Source organism: Silene latifolia, chromosome 7, assembly GCF_048544455.1.
Source record: "Silene latifolia isolate original U9 population chromosome 7, ASM4854445v1, whole genome shotgun sequence".
Lineage (NCBI taxonomy): Eukaryota > Viridiplantae > Streptophyta > Magnoliopsida > Caryophyllales > Caryophyllaceae > Silene > Silene latifolia.
Window position 1 is genome coordinate 82,889,366 of NC_133532.1, and position 24,027 is coordinate 82,913,392.

At 38.5% G+C, this 24,027-nt stretch overlaps 2 non-coding genes across 2 annotated transcripts; both read right to left on the reverse strand.

Moving 5' to 3' along the window:
* Positions 1–1,159: 1,159 nt before the first annotated feature.
* LOC141593254 (small nucleolar RNA R71) lies at positions 1,160–1,266 on the reverse strand. The gene has a single exon (XR_012521355.1). It is a non-coding gene; the product is annotated as a small nucleolar RNA R71 (small nucleolar RNA).
* Positions 1,267–19,765: 18,499 nt separating this feature from the next.
* On the reverse strand, positions 19,766–19,872 carry LOC141593716 (small nucleolar RNA R71). Its single transcript, XR_012521785.1, has one exon. It is a non-coding gene; the product is annotated as a small nucleolar RNA R71 (small nucleolar RNA).
* Between the last annotated feature and the right edge of the window lie 4,155 nt (positions 19,873–24,027).

Here is a 24,027-nt window from a genome sequence, read left to right on the forward strand (position 1 = left end):
CTAAACTATGCTGAGATCGAAAGATAGGTAAAGTTTAGATTATTAGTCACTTCTCAGGACGAGAGTCAGTATTAATGATATTAGGGACTTATAGCGAGATCGAAAGATGCTATCTGTTAAGAGTGGACCGAGAGGACCTCTTGTTTTCCCGCCTCATGTGTTTGATTTAGACCTGCTTAGTACGCTGCCACCGAAACTATAGTGAACCGACCATCCTAGTACCCCTTCTTTTATCTGTTCTATCCGTTTATTTAGTTTATTGTCTTTCATTGCTATTAGCTATAGACCAACTCAAATCAACCCCCACACTTGTTACCTTAGACTAAATATCAGACAACTATTGATTTCATCTGCCTCTCTGTGGTTCGACCCGACTGCCACTGTCATTAGTAGTAGTTGGAATTATAAATTTATTTTTGGTACTCACAACGACGGGTATCAAATTTTGGCGCCGTTCTTAGGGAGGCAATTGTTCTAATTTTTAGTTGTTTTATTTTTAGTCTTTCTTAGTTTAAGGGACATCCGTTCCTTAAACTTTTTTATATTCTTTTTGTAGTTTCTTCTTATGCGCAGTCACGGGTGGTGAACTAGTACCGTTCAATCCCGAGATTGAGAAATCCTTGCGCGAGTTGAGACGATCATCAAGGGTATTGCCGACGAGGAAGAGCTGAGTACTCTGTCTAGTTACTACGAGAACGAGTACATTCAAGAGGATCCACCTACATCTCCTGTTTCTACTTCTTCAGTTGAGACAGTCACATCTCCGGAAATTCCAGTCATGGCTGAAGAAGCAACTATAGCAAGTCATTCTGAGCCGACAGCTGCAAATCTATACAAGGGGTTCGAATTACCTGGAGCTGATAGGAAATTCGAACCGAAGCCTTCCTATATCAACTTAGTTGAGAGGAACCAGTTCGGGGGTGCTGCAAATGAAGATGCAGCCAAGCATATGGAGATATTTATCGATTATTGCTGCTCTATACCCCCACCGACCGGAGTGACCCAGGACCAGATAAAGGAGACCATGTTTATATTCTCACTCCGCGATGCTGCAAGGGAGTGGTACAAAGATCTGGATCGAGCCGCTCATGGGATCACCGACTGGAATTCTTTGGCCTTGGCATTCTACAAGAAATACTTCTCTGCCTCGAAGACGAATGCCATTAGAGCTCAGATCACGAGCTTTAAACAGGGACCTGATGAGAACTTTCATGAAGCATGGGTCCGTTTCAAGAAGCTGGTGCGAACCATTCCGCACCATGGGTTCGAAAAATAGAGTCTTTGCAATCAGTTCTATAACGGGCTGTATGACGATCAGAGGGCTATCTTGGATGCTGCAGCCAATGGCCGATTTGCTGAGAATATGGGAGAGACTAAGGGGTGGAAGATCATTGATGACTTAGCCACCCATAAAGCTTAATATGGGAATTCGAGAGGCAATCAGAGGAGGAGTGCTGAATCCCCTTCTGTAGCTGCATTAGAGGCTCTCACGGCGAGGTTTGACAAATACGAGTTGGGAGGAACTTCAAAAGGAGGGATGTATCATGTGAATGCTTTTTTCGAGACGGTCCTTTCGTCGTAGAAGATGTGGAGCCGAGGGACATGTTGCGTAAAAATTGTCCTAGTCCCTTCGAGTCTTGTCGCCTTTCAACATTACAAGCGCACAAACACGTACTATGAGCCGAATGTCCATCCCAACTTGAGGTGGAGTAGCCGAATGTCCCGAATCCGACTCAACCTCCATAGCAAGAAGATCATCGAGACTTATGTGCCTCCTCATAAGCAACAACAGCTTTCAAAACCTCCCTATGTGCCGCAAAAAGAACAATCCCAAAATTCGAGTTTGTTGAATTGAAGAATATGTTGCAAAAGGAGTCCCAAGCTAGAGAGGCCGGGATGAAACTACTAGAGAGCCAAATTGCTCAATTGGCTAGCAAGAACACAACTCGGCTCCGGACACTTACCGACTCAAACCGACCAAAAGGAGACCCTTAATGCCATCACTTTGAGGAGCGGGTCCACCCCCGGAGGGGCCTGCTATGGTCGAGGACAATGTCTTTGAAAAAGATAGGGCGAAACCGAGTCAAAACAAAGTCGAACGAACAAAGGAAAGAAAAAGGCGTCTACCGGGTATATCGATCGATCGACCGACATACCCGGCCGATCGATCAAGCGCGCAAAGAAACAAAGGCTTTCGAATCGAGAACTCGTCGATCGATCGAGCAACATGGTCGATCGATCGAGGACGCTGCGATAGTGAGCCTTTTCGTCCTCCAATGCCCGACAACTTGAGGGATCATTTGTTTCGGGGTACGACAGTCCCGAAAATATTAGGGCAAGACCCGAGTGCTGATGGGTCAGTCCCGGTTCCGAAGTTCGACCCAATGTCGGTCAATGGCTCACATTTGAGATGGTCTGAAGAGGGCTCACGCTTCAACAAGGAGAAGGTGGTGGACTTTCAGCCTAAGTCCACGGATGCCGGCATGCGAGATTTAGAGGAGAGGGATAAGTTACTTCTTACAGCCCCATATCCAGAAAGATTAGTGCCGACGAAGGAACAAGTATCTTTCAATAAATTTGAAAAAGTTATTCGTAGCTTGAATGTACAAGTTCCTTTTCTCGAGTTAGTAAACCAAGTGCCTGCTTATACTAAATTCATGAAACAACTTTTATCTAAAAAGCGGTCACTTGAAACTATGCATACTGTCGCACTTACTAAAGAGTCATGTTCTTATCTAACCCACACTGCACCCCATAAGCTAGAAGACCCAGGTAGCTTCTCCGTTCCTTGTAGCATTGGTACCTTTTCTATTGAGAAGGCATTATGTGACTTAGGAGCCAGTATAAGTGTAATGCCCTTGAGTCTTGCTAGAAAGCTCAAATTAACTAGGTTCGCAGTGACCGACATGACAGTACAGATGGCTGACCGATCTGCGGTCCAGCCTATAGGAGTCTTAGAAGACATTCCCGTGCAAATAGGAAAGTTCTTCTTCCCTGTAGACTTCGTTGTACTTGATATGTCTGAGGATGCCCATATTCCTATCATACTAGGTAGACCATTTCTGCACACTGCTGGTGCAGTCATAGATGTTGGTTCGGGAACCTTGATCTTCAAAGTAGGGAAGCATTCCATTGTTTTTGCCCAACCTGCCAAGAAGAAAGACCCCATGTGGCCTGTGACTTGTAATACGATTTCTGAAAAGAAATCTTATTTTATGCTTCCTGATATGCCTGTCTCTATTCCTATTCCTGTTGTAACCCCTCCACCCCAGATTGGGAGCAAATTGGAGGAAGATTTGTCTATTTTTGATATTGCAGGAGCTGGTTTGGGGAAGGAAGAGCTGCAATTTGCTCCAGCTGTGAAGGAGCCAATCATTTCACGAGGCGGTCTTGGTTTCCTTAGCTATGGCACTGATGAGGAAGTTGATGACGAGCCAGTCAAAGTGAGAGAGTCCGATTTGGACTTAGATGAGTCAGAGGAGATTATTAACTGGGAAGATATAGAAGCTGTTGACCCGTTGAGTTCTGTGGATGCTGAAGTTGTGAAGGGTGCAGCTGAGGCTACCTCTTGTAGCCAGAAGCCGACGAAGTGGGCCATTCCGTGGCCGTTCTTGATCAACTATTAGTTGATTGAGACTTATTTAAAACATTTACATTTTATTTGCTTTCGTTGAACCTTTTTATTTATTGTTTTGTGTGCGCGAAACTTCGCCGTTTACGTTTGCTTAGGATTTTAAACTCTTTAGATGGTTACTTTGGGTTTTGCGCAATTTTTGGGCGCGTATTATTGTGCAATTACAGGTTTTTAGATCTCATTAGCTCAAGTAATTGAGCAAATACGAAGAAATCAGAAGTTACAGCAGTATTTCTAGTCGATCGACTGGTCTGCAGTTTCCAGGAGCTACTGTTCCTTTCACCTTAGTCGATCGACTGAGTAATGTGGTCGATCGACCGCCCTGCACTGCTGTACTTATTCATGACCTCTCCCCTGCTGTGTTTGGTCGATTTGCGGAATCGAGGGAGTTTTCTACTCCACCATTATTTTCCATCATTATTTATTTCTTCTATTTTTCTCAATTATGCATAAAATATCGCTTCTTTATTGCTTTCTCGGTTTTACGCGCGGTATCTTTTGTTTGTCTTTTCAGGTACTTATTAGTAGCACTACTGGCTACTGGAACCTCCTAGCTCACGCTGGTTTGGGGAGGTTTCCTTTGCTGCGCTTAAAGTCTTGTGAGTTCCCGATTTCCACTTCATGTCATATTTCTTTATTTTATCGCAAATTCCCGTTTCTCTTTTCTTTTACTACATGATTTTGCACAATGGGGACATTGTGCGATTTGGTTTGGGGAAGGGTTTTGCATCGCATATCATTTGCTTACATTCACGTTTACATTTTGTTTTGCATTGTTTATTTCATTTCTCATATATACAAAAATCCAAAAAAAAAAAAAAATTCAAAAAAAATTTCAAAAATTCAAACAAAAATGCAAGTTTATTTTAGCATATAGGTTGAGTCGGAACGGTAGTATTTCCATGATGACATTGCATTTGCATTTGTTTACGCCTAAGCCTTGCAAATTAACATGTTATTAGTAGAATCATTCGCATAGTCTACGAGTTTTCGTTAAATTATTTGCTGAGCTTGAGACTTGACTTAGATTTTTGGCAAACTACATCATTTTCTGAGATTTAGAGCTTATAACTGGTGTCATCTATGACCGGTTTATTTAGGAATGTGAGTAGTACTCCTTATGAGGCATGTTACATAAATTTGCATAAATATGAACTTAATCTTCTTAATACCTGTATGCATTCGGTTTGTGGTTTGTTGACACATGTGGTAGAGGTTTCCCTTTATTCGTTTTGCCCATAAGCTTCACACTGCCAAAAATAGCCTTTTTGTCCCGTTTACTACATCCTACATTTAGCCTGCCCTTGTCAAGCTAGTAGTTTACGTTTTTGGGATTGTTACTTCGTTTTTGGTGGTATTTGCTCGATCGAGATGTTGTTGGGAAAATGAAAAGAAGGAAAGAAAGAAATAGAAAATAAAAAGAAATAAAAAGAAATAAAAAAAATGATTCGAGAAAGAAAGAAAAAAAACGTATGCTGTACTGTTCAAAACGGTCGATCGACTGCTCTACTTGGTCGATCGACTGGGGTCCGAAAAGAAATCAATTCGCATAATTCAAGCCTTTATCTTATGGCGATTTTTGCTCCCATGTTGCATTAGTATCTTATGGGGAGTTCATTGATTACTATTATTTTGGAGATTGTGAGATCTGTGCTTTATTGAATTATGAGCAAGAAGTTGGATGTTGCCATAATGGTTCCGTTTGGGTACTAGCTTGATCACCTGTACCTCCACTTTTCCATAATTGTTTTGCCCCTTCTTACCCATACCTCACATATCCCATATATACCTCGGCATGTGTCATGATCATTTGTTGGTTGGAATGCATATGTACGGTCATAGAGATTACTTTCATATTATACTGCATGCATGTGCTTATAGGTCGTAGTGAGGTGAGAGTCTCTACAAAATGAATTCTTTCTATCCTCTTATATATTCACCTGTGCTTATGTGTGATATGAGCGACCCGTGAGAGTCCAATTTGATATGTCTCTATGGTTGACGGTTCAGCAGTTCTTAACGACCTTATAATTCGTTTGCATGATTCATACGCTAAATTAATTGTTGGTTGTTGCATTAAAATGGTTTAGGCTTTACAGTTTGCAATTCGCTCTGAGATTAAACTCGTTCCATTAGGTCATTAGATCGAGTCTAGTTCTTGCTTAGGGACAAGCAAGGGTTTGGTTTGGGGAAGTTTGATGCGTGTCATTTATATGATGTTTTATGCCTCATTTTACACGCATTTCAGAGCTCATTTGTGTTGTTTAAGCTGCCATTTCCCCTATTTCTGTCTATTTTCGTGTTTTTGTACATTATTGCAGAAATGTGAAGAATTCAGCGGAAATCAAGCTAAATCCGTCCCCGAGTATCTTGCATTGCGTTCGACGTGAAGTATTCACTTAAGGAACGAGCTGGGTGCGCATTTCAAGGCCCAAAAGACAAATCCACGAGAAGTTAGAAGTCAAGTGTCAGCTACTTCGGTCGATCGACCACTGCCTCCAGTCGATCGACCAACCCACGGGTTCTAGTAGCTACTGTTCACCTCAGAGCAGTCGATCGACCGCCATGCTTAGTCGATCGACCAAGTCGCTACTTCAGACGAGAATTAAAAGATCGAGATTTATCAAGCCCATGAGTTATTAGGTTTAGGAATAATAGCTGCGTACTTTTCCTATATAACGCAGCATGAGTTTTCAGAATAAGTATCTAATTTTTATTCAAGTTTAGTAGACAGTTTTAGTTTATCAATAATTAGGGTTCAAGGATTAATTCGGGATTGAATACAATTCATTTTGGCATTCGACTTGTTCTTTCTTTCGCAATTCACACGGTACTCTCTGGTTTTGTTCGGTTTCCAAGCCGAATTGCCATCCTATGTTAATTGTTTATTTTACCGTATTAATCATGAATTCTGTAGTTTATTTAGCCAATTTTATTGTTGCCTTTAATTTCAGTATGAGTAGCTAAATTGCTTGTGCTAGGATGTAGGGGAACTATAGATTAGGCGGCGTAGAATTAACATGGACTGAAATCGCGAGTCAGTCGATCGACCGCCATACCTGGTCGATCGACTGACCACGTGAGGTGTTACCTTCGTTTTAATTGTTTTAATTCTTTATTCGACGAATCGAGTGCACACGACTAGTTGAATGTTTAAGATTTGACTGACCCTTTAGATCGAGACATAGGGACAGTTGTTAGATCACCAATTAAAATGACTAAACTATGCTGAGATCGAAAGATAGGTAAAGTTTAGATTATTAGTCACTTCTCAGGACGAGAGTCAGTATTAGTGATATTAGGGACTTATAGCGAGATCGAAAGATGCTATCTGTTAAGAGTGGACCGAGAGGACCTCTTGTTTTCCCGCCTTATGTGTTTGATTTAGACCTGCTTAGTACGCTGCCGCTGAAACTATAGTGAACCGACCATCCTAGTACCCCTTCTTTTATCTGTTCTATCCGTTTATTTAGTTTATTGTCTTTCATTGCTATTAGCTATAGACCAACTCAAATAAACCCCCACACTTGTTACCTTAGACTAAATATCAGACAACTATTATTGATTACATCTGCCTCTCTGTGGTTCGACCCGACTGCCACTGTCATTAGTAGTAGTTGGAATTATAAATTTATTTTTGGTACTCACAACGACGGGTATCAACCACCATCAGCCTGTTGGAGCTTGTGTCCTCCACAAATTAGTGTGATAACATTTATAAATCTCTTATAGGTTCACAAGGGTATACTTTGTATTTTATCAGTTGATTAACGATTACCTAATAACGATTGGCTTGCTAGAAAGTTTGACGTTTTTATCATACTTATGGCGGTGATCAACTGGTCTCTAAAAGTCACACCTAAAGGATGTGTTTGAGAGATGTGATTATGGAAATGTAATCATATTGATGCCTTACATGACTAAAAGGTTAGTTCATGTATTTGACTAAACAGTTAGTCAATGTGTTGATGAGACGATTATTTAATTCAATTAAATAATATTAGCTGAGACGAATTAACTGTCAATTCATAAATTGAATATAATATGTTATATTTAATAAATGTATATAATGTTAGCTTAAACGAATTAAGATGTTAATTCGTGATTAAATATAACCAGTTATATTTAATTAGCAAATTATAAATATGCGATATTTATAGTTAATTTATATATTATACAATATTTTTAGTATAAATGTTGACAGACCGGTATTAATAAATCGACTGCAAGCTGTTGTGTGGGGACTTATTAATACATGTCAATATAATTGACAATTTATAAAAGATGCACATTTTATACATTAAGATAACAAATAAAAATAAGAGGATTTTATCCTCATATCTTGGTTGCTCGGTCAAAACCGAATGGAAGAAAAAAAGAAATAAATAAAAATCTTCCTAATTTTCCTCCTCTTTTTTTCGGTTATATGACGAAGTAGGGATAATTTTATTTCACTACTTTTTGACCTAATTTTCTTTCATCACAAAATACACAAAACCCTAAAATTTAATCATCAATTTGGGGATCTCATTCTAGCAATTTGAGGGGCATTTCGCGGAGCATCTTGGGTGCAACTAATAGGCGAATATCATTTTGTTCTTAGGCCATTATTGCTAGGACCGAAGGTTGATTCCTAATCCTTATTCTCTTTTGTTTATGCAAATTTCATTTATGACTAGTTTTCATATTTATAATTTCGTTATAATCCTTATAATTTAAAGGGAAGTATACCGATAATTCCTACAAGTGGTATCAGAGCCAAGGCCATGAATTTATTTTTATATGAATTTCATGAATGATTTAAACAATGGAATTTCGAAAAGGAAAAAAAAAAAGGATTCGGCCGTAAAAAAAATTTTGCCGAGAAAAATTTTTTTTTGCCGATTGTTTTTTCTTTGTTTTTTTATGATTTGTTCCATTTAGATTTATTCATATTATTGTTTTAATAGGTTAAAATGACAATATGATAATTTTGTAGATGTTTTGATTTAATTAGCATTAAATTAAAATGTAAATGGAAATCATCTTGTTTGTTGATGTTAAATTTGTTTTTGCTATATAGTTTTTGGCATAAATGGTTTTAAATCGTTGTTTAGAATCATGTTTCATTAATTTACATGTTCATGATTATGCCAATCTTGTTCTAATAGCAACTATAAACAATTTTGTTCATCTAATTGTTTTCGGTTTTAGGGCATTATGCCGAGTGCAAAGAAATAAAAAATAGTTTCTGTATTTTTTTTCGGTTTTGTGATTTAGCCGAGAAAGAAATATTTTGTTTTTTTTTTTTTGTTTTTGGGCTGTTAAGCCGTGAGTAGATATAAAAAAAAGTTTATGTTTTTTTTTTGCATTTAGCCGTGAGCACCAGAAAAAAAAGGAACAATTTTTTTTCCCTCGTTTTTGTGTTTGCCGAGAGCAAATTTTTAAAGAAAAAAATCGTTTTTCTTTTATTGTTGTTTTTGGCGAATAATTATAATTATACATTTTTAATGTATGATTATTTGTTGAGAAAAGGTTCACATATTAAGATACCTAATTATTTTAAAGAGGTTTAAAATAATATTGAATTAATTCATATTACAAGTTTAATATGAATTAAAGATTACAATTAATGTGAGTAATTGAGGAATTGTGATATAATTTGATCATTTAAATAGGTGGTTTGGATAAATTAATCTACATAATTAAGGAATTATGTCTTGCATGTTTAATTTTTTTAGTAGATGCATTTTTTTTTTCCATATTTCCAATGGAGCCAAAGACTCATTACTCTTTGGTTATGGATTATAATGGAATAAATCAAAATGGCTCACTAAAGTGGTTGCGCTTCTTTCTTTTGTGAAGTAGTGGTCCTTCAATGCAGTTCTCGAAGCAATTTTCATCTTGGGTCATTCGGAAACAGCCTCTTTGTGTTGCTAACACAAGGGTAAGGCTGCGTACATCCGACCCCCCCTTACCCCGCAATTTGCGGGAGCCATTGTGGCACTGGGGTAATGTTGTTGTTGTTGTTGTTGTTGTATGCATTTTTTTTGTTGAATGAATCGTTGAATGGATTTATTTACGTATTTTTGCAATCGGTTGTAATTTGTAATACCTAGTGTGGCCTTAGTTAAATTATGTTTTCGTAATGATGGAAACATAATTGTTAATGTAATTTGAGATCTCGTATCTCCGTTTTGGTTTTCTTTTATATTATGGTTTTGAAGTTAGAATGTAAATAGGTTTATTATGTAATTTTTAAATTGTAATTTTGAGAAGACTAAAGATGGAGATTGGATTGCTCACTCCCGCTACATGGACCAAGATGGAACATCAAGACAAGCTTCTCGGGTCCAAGGATGGATTCCAAAATTGTATTTAATGTTCATTTTGGTAGATAGGCCACACTAGGACTTTATTTTTGTTTTACGTTTTACCGTTCTTATTTCTTTTCATTCACATGTAAGTTAGTGCATCATATTCCGCCTAAAACCAAACCACCTACTAAAATGCATGAAAATTGACTCATATAGGTTGAATGTTAGTTTTCACGGACATACAGATGTCACATATTTATTAAGCCATCACCTTAGTTTATTCATTCACTCATGCTAGATATTAGTTCACTTAAAATGAATTAAAATAAAGTTGATGGGATCTTCCTCTAAAACGGAAATTGAGACTAGTCTTTATAAGGGCAAACAACTATGAATCCCTTCTTCGTCGGTAGGCATATAGGACCTTACTCTCCCTATGACCCCTTCTACGTTGGGTAAGTAGTTTGTGTTGACTTAGTTTATCTCAACATTATAGTCCGAAGAGTTTCTCGTGATTATGATGGACTAAAGATAGAATTTACAGAAATTTATCGACCAGGAATTCTAAAAGTAGAATTAGCCAAGAGGTTGGCTTATCAAATTACAGATAATTGAGTCTTGGGATCATTTATATAATTCTTGAGGGAGGTCAATTGTATAAATGCTTGAGTCTTCGCGTTATAACAGTATTGCATTAGACTTAAATCATAACGATGAGTATGCTTATTATATTTTATTCTTCTTTTCGCAGTGTAGAATACGTTTATTTTGATAATACTGTTACAACAAATGGCTGGAAATAACGGAATCCCAATGCCAAGTGCCACACTTGGACGCGAGTCCTGGCTGAACGCTTTCATGGACCACATGAATCAGTTCACACGTCTAAAAAATGACGGGTCCAACTTTGCGGACTGGGAGGCATCATTGCGGAATGGTGCCATTGCTGACGGTAAGCTCAAGTACTTAACTGAGCCAATACCGGTAAACCCAGGCCCCAATGCACGAGTTAACGAGTCACTTGCTTATAGTGACTTCGTCATGGAAGCGGGTGCGATAAAGAACGTACTCATCTTTGCAATGGAAACCATTATTGCAGAGACGCTTCATTACCCATGGTGCAAACAAGATTTTCACCACGTTCACTAACGAGTTCTCAAAAGCACCGGGAATCGTTACTTATAAGCATACCTGTCGCTTCTTTGATGCGAAACTCCTGAAGGGCCAACCGGTTAGCCCACACATTCTTAACATGATTGAGAATGTCGAGAAGCTGGAGGCACTTGATTGCAAAATCAGTGAGAGCATAGTCATTGACCGTATGCTTCATTCACTTCATGATGGTTTTGCCCTTTTCAGGGCAAATTACTACATGAATGACATGAAGAAAATTCCTCATGAGCTACACTCACTTCTCGTACAGACCGAGAAGGATATGAAATTGAGTGGGAGCATGAAGCAAGATGTTCTCATGATTTCCAACAAGAATAAGGGTAAGGGCAAAGCTCCCGGCGACCTAACTGTAGGCAAGCCAAAGTTTAAGAAGCCAGGAAACGGTAAGAGTGGGCCTGGTGAGACTAATGGCTCACAAGGCAAGGCAAAGAGCAAGGTCGGTGACATTCAGTGCCACCATTATCACAAGACTGGACATTGGAGGAGGAACTGTCCCATATACTGTGAGGACATAAAAGCAGGCCGCGTCACTCCTGTTGGTATGTCATCTTATATTCATATGATTGAGATTAACCATGCAAGTTTTGGAACTTGGGTACTTGATACTGGTTGTGGTTCTCATCTGTGTAATCATTTGCAGGGCCTAAAGAACATCATACCTCTCAAAAAAGGTGATGTGGACCTGCGAGTCGGGAATGGAGCACGAGTTGCTGCAGTCTCGAAGGGAACATACGTAATCCAACTCCCAAGTGGTTTTGAGTTAAATTTATATAAGTGTTACTATGTACCCAGTTTGTCTAAGAACATTATTTCTGTTTCCGTACTTGCTAAATACGGTTTTTCATTTTCAATAAAGGATAATAGCTGTATTTTCTCTTTTAATGAAATGGTTTATGGCAAAGCAGTTTCCATGAATGGAATTTACATCTTAGATCAAACCACAGATATATTGCATGTGAATAATAAGAAATTAAAGGTTGGTGACAAAGATCAAACCTATCTATGGCATTGTCGAATGGCACACATAAATGAAAAACGTGTAAAGAAACTCGTCGAGAATGGGACTATTCCCGCATTCGATTTTTCTACATTTGGCACATGTGAATCATGTCTCATTGGCAAAATGACTCGAATTTCCTTCAAAGGTGTTAGAATGCGCGCTAGTGACCTATTAGGACTCATACATACTGACGTATGTGGACCTATGTCAATTACCGCTAGAGATGGCTATAGATATTTTATCACTTTCACGGACGATTTGAGTAGATACGGATATATATGTCTACTTAATGAAGCATAAAAGTGAGTCCTTTGAGAAATTCAAGGAATACCAGAATAAGGTTGAGAAACAACTGGGAAGAAAGGTTAAAGCACTTCGTTCAGATCGGGGTGGCGAATATCTTTCAAATGAGTTTGATCAACACCTTAAAGACTGTGGAATCATTTTACAGTTAACTCCACCTAGAACATCTCAATTAAATGGTGTGTCCGAACGGAGAAATTGAACATTACTTGATATGGTTCGATCCATGATGAGTCACACGGTAGTACCTGATTCATTACGGGGTTTTGCTCTTTTGTCAGCTGCTCTTATACTTAACCGAAGTCCGACTAAAGCTGTCGACGAGACTCCATATGAAATGTGGAGGGGAACGGTCCCCAACTTGTCCTTTATTCGGGTTTGGGGCTGCGAGGCTTATGTCAAGTGGAGACACGAGGACAAGCTCGGCCCGCGATCGGTCAAGACATACTTTATTGGTTATCCAAAAGGAATGTTTGGTCATTACTTCTATTCGCCTACTGAACATCGAGTTTTTGTTGCGGCTAGTACGACGTTCTTAGAGAAAGAATTTCTCGAGAACAAGATAAGTACTAGAACCTTCGAGCTGTCGGAGATTCCAGAACCAACAACCGAGGAACAGATGGAGGAAGTTGTTCCTCCAACTGATGATACGGTTAATATTCCTCAAGAACCTAGGAGGTCGGGTAGAGTCTCTAATCCTCCGGACAGATACATTGGTATGGTCGAGCAAAATGACGTTTTACTCCTAGAGAGTAATGAACCTGCTACCTATAAAGGTGCCATGACCTGTTCCGACTCAAAGCTATGGCTTGAAGCCATGCAATCCGAGATGGACTCCATGTATGAGAATGACGTATGGGCTCTTGTTGATTTACCTAATAAGGTAAAACCTCTATAGTGGAAATGGCTTTACAAAATAAAGCATTCTGTAGACGCGCAACCAGATACCTATAAGGCACGACTAGTGGCAAAAGGTTTCACTCAAGTGCACGGATTGCATTATGATGAAATTTTTTCACCTGTAGTCATGCTACGTTCCATTCGGATAATTTTAGCGATTGCCGCTTTTCATGACTACGAAATTTGGCAAATGGATGTGAAAACCACCTTCTTAAACGGTTATTTGGAGGAAGAGTTGTACATGGTACAACCCGAAGGTTTCATAGATCCTGAAAATCCTAAGAAAGTGAGCAAGCTTAAGCGTTCCATCTATGGACTTAAGCAAGCTTCTCGGAGTTGGAATCATCGTTTCGACCAGGTGATAAAAGAGTATGGTTTCACTCGATCGGTCGAGGAACCATGCTTTTATATCAAGTCGAGTGGGAGCAAGATTGTATTCTTAATATTGTATGTCGATGACATACTCTTGATTGGGAATGACATTCCTCTCTTATCTTCGGTTAAAGGATGGTTGAAGAACCATTTCCAGATGAAAGATCTGGGTGAGGCACAACGTATATTGGGAATCCGTATCTATCGAGATAGATCACGACGGATGTTATCATTGAGTCAGGAGTCTTATTTGGATAAGATTCTTGAAAGATTCAGCATGACCAACTCCAAGAAGGGGAACCTTCCAATGACGTCTGGGATGCAGTTGAGCAAGTCTCAGTCACCCACGACGCCTGAAGGGATTGAGCGCATGAGTCGTGCTCCTTATGCATCTGCAATAAGATCAATCATGTATGCCATGATATGCACACGTCCAGACGTGGCATATGCATTGAGTATGACGAGTCGGTACCAAAAGAATCCAGGTGAAACACACTGGATAGCTGTTAAAAACATCCTTAAGTACCTATGGAGGACTAAGGATAAGGTATTGACTTATGGAGGCGATACTAAGCTATGCACAATCGGTTACGGAGATGCTAGCTTCCAAACGGATCGGGATGATTCAAAATATCAGTCCGGGTTCGTCTTCACTCTTAATGGTGCTGCGGTCAGCTGGAAGAGTTCCAAACAGGATGTTGTAGCAGATTCTACCACTGAATCCGAGTACTATGCCGCTTCGGAAGCAGCAAAGGAAGGTATATGGATGCGTCAATTCTTACAAGGACTTACGATAGTTCCTAGTTCGAATGACCCGATCACCATCTATTGTCACAATAGAGGTGCCATCTTCCAGGCTAAGGAGCCTATGTCTAGCAAAAAATCTAGACATGTACATCGGAAAGCTCACCTGATCCATGATTACGTGGAGCAAGAAGAGATAGTGATTGACAAGATAGCTTCGGATGACAACATCGCGGATCCTCTCACTAAACCGTTTAATTAGGATAAGCATGAAGGGCACGTTATTTCCATGGGAATTAAACGTGTTCTTGAGTTGTAGTAGTTGATTATGGATTCGATACATTATCTTTTTCATATACTATTTATAACTTCATCGTTTTAATATAATATTTTGTTTTTCATGTGGATTGTACTGACAACATTGAACGCCACAAAGTGAACTGAATTACATTATATTTGTTTTGGTCCGTAATCGCCTATATGAGCTGATAACTCTGGCTATTATATTGTGCAGTCGATTGATGGTGGGTTCAACGAGCCATAAGTCAAACGGTTGACTGATCGATCACAGATGCGAGATTATAACGATACCTCGTAGGACAATTTTTGTGACAACGTAATGGAGTCCTAAATGTTTAAAAAACATTCGGTGCCAGGTCGTGGATTGGACGTCCATTGTGTTCCTAGAGTCGATTCTTTTGACTATCGACTGTCTCTTGAGATTAAGGCAGTTTTTGGGTGACTTTGGTTTCTTTCTCATGGTCTGCCATAACAGGAGACTAAGCATATTTTTTCTGGGTCATTTCATACTATGCTTATATCTGTAGGATTCGAGTTGAGGAAAATATCCAACCTTTATCAGGTTTAGTTATTTCTCAGGGCCACTCGAGGAGTTGTAACTGAAATGCATGGCCATGCTCGAATGATGATTCGTTTATCAGTTAAGTTACTCTCTAGTCGGGGAAACCACTCTTGATATTGATCACTTGTAAAATACGACCTTTGTTAATACGGATTTTGCAAATTGTTTTACATTGAGTGGGAGAAATTTTAGGATATGAGAATCAGTTATCGCACATACACTTGTGAGGACAAGTGGGAGTTTGTTGGAGCTTGTGTCCTCCACAAATTAGTGTGATAACATTTATAAATCTCTTATAGGTTCACAAGGGTATACTTTGTATTTTATCAGTTGATTAACGATTACCTAATAACGATTGGCTTACTAGAAAGTTTGACGTTATTATCATACTGATGGCGGTGATCAACTCGTCCCTAAAAGTCACACCTAAAGGATGTGTTTGAGAGATGTGATTATGGAAATGTAATCACATTGATGCCTTACATGACTAAAAGGTTAGTTCATGTATTTGACTAAACAGTTAGTCAATGTGTTGATGAGACGATTATTTAATTCAATTAAATAATATTAGCTGAGACGAATTAACTGTCAATTCATAAATTGAATATAATATGTTATATTTAATAAATGTATATAATGTTAGCTTAAACGAATTAAGATGTTAATTCGTGATTAAATATAACAAGTTATATTTAATTAGCAAATTATAAATATGCGATATTTATAGTTAATGTATATATTATACAATATTGTCAGTATAAATGTTGACAGACCGGTATTAATAAATCGACTGCAAGCTGTTGTGTGTGGACTTATTAATACATGTCAATATAATTAACAATTTATAAAAGATGCACATTTTATACATTAAGATAACAACTAAAAATAAGAGGATTTTATCCTCATATTTTGGTTGCTCGGTCAAAACCGAATGGAAGAAAAAAAGAAAGAAATAAAAATCTTCCTAATTTTCCTCCTCTTTTTTTCGGTTATATGAGGAAGTAGGGATCATTTTATTTCACTACTTTTTGACCTAATTTTCTCTCATCACAAAATACACAAAACCCTAAAATTTAATCATCAATTTGGGGATCTCATTCTAGCAATTTGAGGGGCATTTCTCGGAGCATCTTGGGTGTAACTAATAGGCGAATATCATTTTGATATTGTTCTTAGGCCATTATTGCTAGGACCGAAGGTTGATTCCTAATCCTTATTCTCTTTTGTTTATGCAAATTTCATTTATGACTAGTTTGCATATTTATAATTTCGTTATAATCCTTATAATTTAAAGGGAAGTATACCGATATTTCCTACACAGCCCTAACAGCCGCCACCACCCGAAATTTCATTAAGGGTTGTCATTATGTGATTTAGTTTTTGAAATTACATGTACTTTTTAGTAGATCTGAAATTTGATAAAAGGAAAATAAGATTTTACATAATAAAACACAAAAACCATAAATCTACCATTATTTTTTTTTGTAAAAAAACTCAATAACCACTACTACAAATCCAGGCAACTACAACGCCCCTTTAACAACGATTATTCACGAAAATCACAATAGACGTTGTAGAATGTATGGCGCAATTTTACTAAAATCAATTACAACGGGTATGGTTATAAAAACCGTTGTTATTAGTTTTAACAACGGGTCACACATGCACAACCGTTGTAAATAATTTGGCGCAAAATTGGCGCAAAGTTAGTGAAAAGTAATCACAACGGTTATTTTTGAAACCCGTTGTTAAAACTTATTTAACAACGGGTGTTTTTTACAACCGTTGTTAAAACATATTTCACAACGGTTGTTGTTTAATAACCGTTGTCAATACCTTCCATACTATAAACCACACAAACAGAAGTCTGCTGCAGCCACAAAACAAAACCCTTAATACACAAACACAAACACAACAGACAAACAAACACAAAACACAACCCTAACAACGGTTTTGTATATTAAAACCCGTTGTTATAACTTTCCCCCCAAAATTGAGTCACACTTTCCACAATGGATTTTTATACTTAAAACCGTTGTTAATAGTTTTAACAACGGGTTCCTTAAGAAAACCAACCGTTGTTAAAACCTTTTACAACGGACGCTTTAACAACGTCCGCTTTTTTATATAACAACGGTTTTTGACCGTTGTTATAGCCTGTATCTGTAGTAGTGAACGAACAACCACCAACACCAAACAACAAAAACCAAAACTAAATCTGAAAAAAAAGAAAAGAAAATGAAAAAAAAAATGAAAAAAACGAGACCTTCGACCACCACTACTGGCCGAAGTTTTAAAAAACGAGAACCGCCTCTTTGTTGCGGTGGTGGAGTTAGTTTAAGTGGTGGTGAAGATGAGGAAGTGGTTCTTGTCGCGAGATCTCCAGCGAGGCAGGGGTGGGTCGTCGTTGGCTTAAGTCGTCGGTGGTTTATGGGATAGTGGTGGTTGGTGTTCTTGGTGGCAGCGAGAAGGCTGCAGTTTCGACGGTGGCCGTATTTGTGAGACGAGATGAGAGATAGGAGTGTTTATAGAGATGATGCAAAGAGGATTGAATGAATAACATGAATGATTATGTGGGAGGAGAGAGAACTGGGAGAAAGGGAGATGATATATAGTAAATTAAGTGAATAATTAAGAGGGTAGTGATTAATTAGTGTAGGGCATGAAAGATGGTGTAATTAAGCACCATTTTTTGCTTTTAATCTTAGCCACTCATCTTCATGATCTAAGGGCTTGTAATGGGACTTATGGACTCAATAAGTATATATGGACTCACTTGATCCCATTTATATATATATATATATATATATATATATATATATATATATATATATATATATATATATATATAGTTTTATATAGTTATATTGGAAACGGTATAATAAGATAATAAGAATTGGAACCGGTATAATAATAATAAGATAAGAATTGGAAACTTAACAAGGTAAGAATTGGAAAGTGAAAATGGTACAAGTTAAATCAGCACCGGTTCATTGTACCGTGTTAAACATATAATCTAACAATAGTTATCTACAAAACCGTTTTCCAATGAGCAATAATACAACGGATTGTTAACGGTTCTTTGTTAAGCCGTTATCATATTACATATATCAACAATGGTTGGACAAAACCCGTTTTAAAATAAATTGTTTAATTATTTGTGGTATTCTACTGTTTGTGATTTGACTAATGCATGCCATGTAATTTTTACTTTTTCTGATTCAAAGTTACAGTATTGATTGTTTGACCATATGTATAACACAAAATGATAACGGTTCTTTGTTAAGCCGTTATCATATTACATATATCAACAACGATTATTTAAAGCCGTTGTCATATTACACCAATAAACAACGGTTTTTCTTAATATCGTTGTAAACACAGATCCACCGTGAAAACTCAAAAGTTTGTGAATTTACCAATGCATGCCCTAATATTATTGGTTTTTTGACCATTATTCACCGCATGTGCATGTACAATTAATAAAAGTTTAAATGTAACGTATGGATGAAATTAATCTAATTAATTATTGCTTTATACTATAAATAGCATCACATTTGCAATAATAATAAGAATCACTTTATTATTACTAACCTATCTACTTCACATTTTAAATAATATACATATACATACATATCATAATTAAATTGTCGTCGTCTTTATCATCCGCGGTCGCACCTCCTCAGCAATCGGTAACCCGCTATATCAATCCGATTACGTGCATAATTCACAATCTTCCAGTTATACGCGATGCTGCTGGGAAGCCAGCTTCTAAGAGCCTTACCCCGTTGAGGGACATCCTTATTGAGAATGGGTTTTCAAATGTTAGGTCAATCCACCCGGATTGGATTTCGAGTTGTGGGTTTCATGGATATGCTCTGATCGAGTTTCGAGGGGATGGTCTTGGCGATTTTCGCCAAGCAAAACAACTCGTTGCAAGGTATGCATCACGTGACCATCAAAGGGGCAAACATGACTTTTATGCCGACGACCCTATGGATCGTTATGTACCCCACTGCTGAGGACGCTCATCTGATGAGAAGTTTTTTTTCGTATAGTTTTATTAATGTACCGAAATCATGGGAAGACGAAGAAGTGCCTCATTTTGATCAGCGTTTTGATGCCGATGTAGTAAGCTTGATTTATAATCAAGTTTATCCTGATTACCCACCCCCTAGTCAAACTCCTGTTAGGGTATTTAATTAATTTACTTAACAAGCTGTTTGTCTTTGTGGTTTTTTATTTTTTACTGTGTTTCCTTTTTTTTCCCTTGTTGTACTTTTTTTTTGTTGCCATTTGATGTGACTTCTCAAACCGGAGTTACGCAAGACCAAATTCGATGGGTCTTATTTCTTTTTTCTTTGATTGGTACCTCGAAACAATGGTTAAAGAGCCTTGATAAGGATACTCTTGGTATTGACTCTTGGAAGAAATTGGCACTTGCTTTCTACAAAAAGTTCTATCCTCCGGAAAAGACTAACATGCTAAGAGCCCAAATCACGGGGTTCAAACAAAGGGATGAAGAATCTTTGTATGAAGCTTGGGAGCGATTCAAGGGAACTTGCCGCTCATGTCCTCATCACGGACTTAGCGAGTGGTTCTTGGTACAACAATTTTGGAATGGTCTTTATGAAGACTCCCGAAACATTCTCAACATGGGATCAAATGACATGTTTACCGAAGTTGACGATAATCAAACATGGAACAAGATTGAGGAAATGGCGGTCCATAACTCACAATATAGTAGACCTCGTAAGGCTACTAGAGGAGGAAAGCATGAAGTGGACTCTATTACTCAATTGGGTGCTCAACTTAGTGCTCATATTGATACCATTAACTTAAAGTTTGAGAAGGCTATGGCTAAGCTTGAAGAAGCCTCCAAATCACCTAAGCAACATGTTAATGCCATGGTGGCATCTTCATCAATTCCAAGTGGAATATGTGAGAGTTGTGGAACTTTGGGACATGGCCAAAGTGAATGTAGGGGAACAAGTGAATGCTTTCCAAGTATAAAAGAGTGGCACCCCTTATTCCAACTATTACAATGAAAACACCAAATTCCATTCAAACCTCTCATACAAAAGCCAAAATGTTCAAAATCCTCAAACAACATACACCACACCTCCAATGAGAAACCAAGCTCAAAGACCCTTTTACAACCAAAACCAAGGTTACCAAAATCAAACTCCATACAATCAATCCAATGACCAAGGTTTTGATGTTCAAAAAGCGGTCCTCCAAATGCAAAAGAATCAACAAGAATTTTTCACTCAAATGCAAAAGGATAGTCAAGCAAAAGACATAACCATTAACAACATCCTAGCTCACACAAAGATGTTGGAGACCTAAATGTCTCAATTGGCATCTTCAAGTTCACAAAGACAAAAAGGGCAATTACCACCTCAAGGTAATCCCCTAAGACAAGAATCGGTGAGTGCCATCCATTTGAGGAGTGGTACAAGGTATGAAGGGCCGAAGAGGCCCGTTGATGAAGATGTTGTGAATGCTAGTGACAAGGAAAGAGTTGTTGAAAACTCTAAAGAAGAAGAACCCACCATTCAAGAAGCTTCAAAGAAGGATGAAGAAAAGGCCAAAGAGAAGGAACCTATTGTGATTAGACTTCCTTTTCCAAGTCGTCAAGCTAAGCCTAAGTTTGATGACCAACTTAGAAAATTCATGGAGATTGTGAAAAATTTGGAAGTCTCAATTCCATTTATGGAATTAATCAATCATGTTCCAGCCTATGCTAAGTATATGAAAGATATTCTTACAAAAAAGAAATCCATCCGGAAGCTTGAGACTATTACTTTCACTAAAGTGAGTAGTGCCATCCTACAAGGAAGTTCACCTCCAAAACTAAAGGATCCGGGAAGCTTCTCTATTCCATGTACCATTGGCGACACCACAATCAACAAAGCTCTACGTGACCTTGGGGCAAGTGTGTGTGTTATGCCATATTCGGTAAGCAAGAGGCTAGGAATAGGAGAACTCAAGTGCACTACTATCACACTTCAAATGGCGGATCGATCTACGAAGACACCTTTAGGGGTATGAGAAGATGTGCCGGTAAGAATTGGCAAGTTCTTCATCCCGGTGGACTTTGTTATTGTTGATATGGAAGAAGACCCCAACATTCCTATCATTTTAGGAAGACCTTTCTTACACACCGCGGGAGCGGTGATTGATGTGAAACATGGAGAGCTCACCCTTGAAGTGGGAGATGAAACAATCACTTTTAATCTTGACAAGACAATGAGAGCTCCCCGATTACATGAGCCATGTTTTATGATTGATCACTATAGCCGGCAAGATGATAGGAAGAAGTTGGCATTTAAATGGAAGAAGAAAGTGGATGATGCTCCATTCAAAGAGCAAGGAAGTTTCAACAAAGAGAGCTTGAAAAGCTCACCCATGACAAGTGAAGAAGAAGGCCTCATTGGCTAAGACAAGAAAGAAGGAGAGTTGTCTTCATCAACTGATGACATTTTTAGGGATCAAGTAGACGAAGTATGTGGTCTTTGGGATAATGAGTTTGAAGGGATATTCGATCCCTATATCAGTAATGCTATGACCCAAAACCACCATGAAGAAAAACAAGTGCAAAGGTCTATTGAAGATCTTTATCATGACAATGAACAAGATTTCGACTACTTATTCAAGGTGTTGAGCAACATCAACAACACCTTGAACATGCCCCCTTGACATCTCATTATTGGATGAGAGTTTGGTGGAGTCCTCCCTAAACCACCATTTGTAAATATTCTAACTCCCTAACTCGCATTTTAATTATTGCATTGCATGTTTGTCAATTTTGGATTTACATTTTTATGCCTTGATCAAGATTTTCATCATTTTGAGAGAAGTGATGGAGGGACTTATGTGATTATTGATGTGTAGTGTTTTGCCTTAGTGTGGGGATAGCAATTGCCTAGGCTATCCAAGCCTTCGTAGTGCCCCCACAATGAAGACCACAAGAAATGAAGGGTGAATGACACGGGTTACGAAATGCCCACGAATGGACCTGAATCCGTGTGGTAGAGGGACAATCCGAGCGACCCGACGAGGATCCACTCGTCATGAGAAGAACCCGAGCGTCCTGGGTAGGATATGCTCGTCCTGTGAAGCTGGAAAAGAAAATTTTGGGTCTGACTAAGAATCCGAGCGTCCCACTTGGCAATCCGCTCGTCTCAGTCAGGACGCTCGTCCGACTGGGAATCCGCTCGTCTTATTGGTGAAGAATTCTGGGATTTCTCCCTGACAAAGAATCCGAGCGTCTCCAATCCAGTCCGCTCGTCCTGCCACAAAAAGACGCTCGTCTTGCTGATAAGATGCTCGTCCCCATCGTGTCTTTTCCTGAAGCCAAAAACAGAAGAATCCGCTCATCCCAACGCCTGTCCGCTCGTCTCCCCCTCTGATTTTGAAAAATAACGGGATTAAATACCCCTTTCCAAATTCATTTCCTCATTCATAACATAAACACTACTCCAAACCCTCAAAACGCTCATTCTCTCCATAAACCAACATCAAATTTCTCAACCAAAATCACCCAAATTAAATCCAAACTTCCTCAAAACACAATTAAATTACTCCTTCACCAACAACAAATGATTAAAACACCAACATCTTCAAAGTTTGAGTCGATTTTTGGGATACAAGGCAACATTCAACTATCCTAAATCGATTTGGGTCTTATTGAAATTTGAAGAAATCAAGCTTATCTTTGGTGTTACTACATAGAGGAGCATGGCAAGAACAAAAGGTGGAAGTAAGGCACCCCCAAAGAAGAACCTTTCCAAAAGACAACAAGCTCTTTAAGCTATTCAAGCATCAAAGGCATTGGTGGTTCAAAATGCAAGGTTGGAAATTCAAGAGTCTATTCCTCCTATGGAAGCTACTACTTCTACTCCGGTTGTTGAACAACTAGATGATTATCCGGAGGTAATTTTCACTTCCGACTCTCATAGGGAGAAATTTGTTTCCTTTGCTAAGAAATCTATTTTACCCACCAAATTCATATGCCAAGAGACCTTGTCAAAATTGGGTGTCCTAGAACAAACCAAGACCCTTTTCGAGTTAACTTACTCATCCCTCACCTTAGAGTTTTTAAGCTCATTGAAAGTTACCAAAGTGGAGGCTCTAAGGAACATTGAATTCCGGCTCGAGAATGTTGATAGGAAATTGTCTTTTGAAGAATTTGGTAATGTTTTTAGCCTTAGCAATGACCCGACCTACACGAAGAAACCTACCAAGTATGCCCCCGCTCCCCTATGGAAGGCTATTACCGGGAGAGAGTTTACATCTTATCATGATTGTCGTTTTGTCCATCATCCGGGCATAAGGGTATGGCACAAGGTTGTTGGGCATACTTTGATTGCTAGGAAGGGCATGAACCATTTCACCGAACTTGACTTTATTTATCTCGAGTCGACCTTGAACATTGGAAGAGAGTTCACCAAAAAGTACAACATTCTTCAACTTTTGATTGAGAGGTGGCTTAAAGTCGATCATGGCAAAGAAGGCACGACCTTTATTGTTAATGGAGGTTTGGTAACTTATTTGGCAAAACACTTCAACCTGAACTTCAACAAGGATAGCACCTATAAACTGGTTAAGAGAGGCCATATCATTGATCTAGCCACCATGGTTCAAAAATTCAAATGGGTCACGAATGATACTCTTGATGACAAATTTGGGTGGTTAACAAAAGATGCTAAATCCTTCACATTGCCAAGCTAGATTTGCC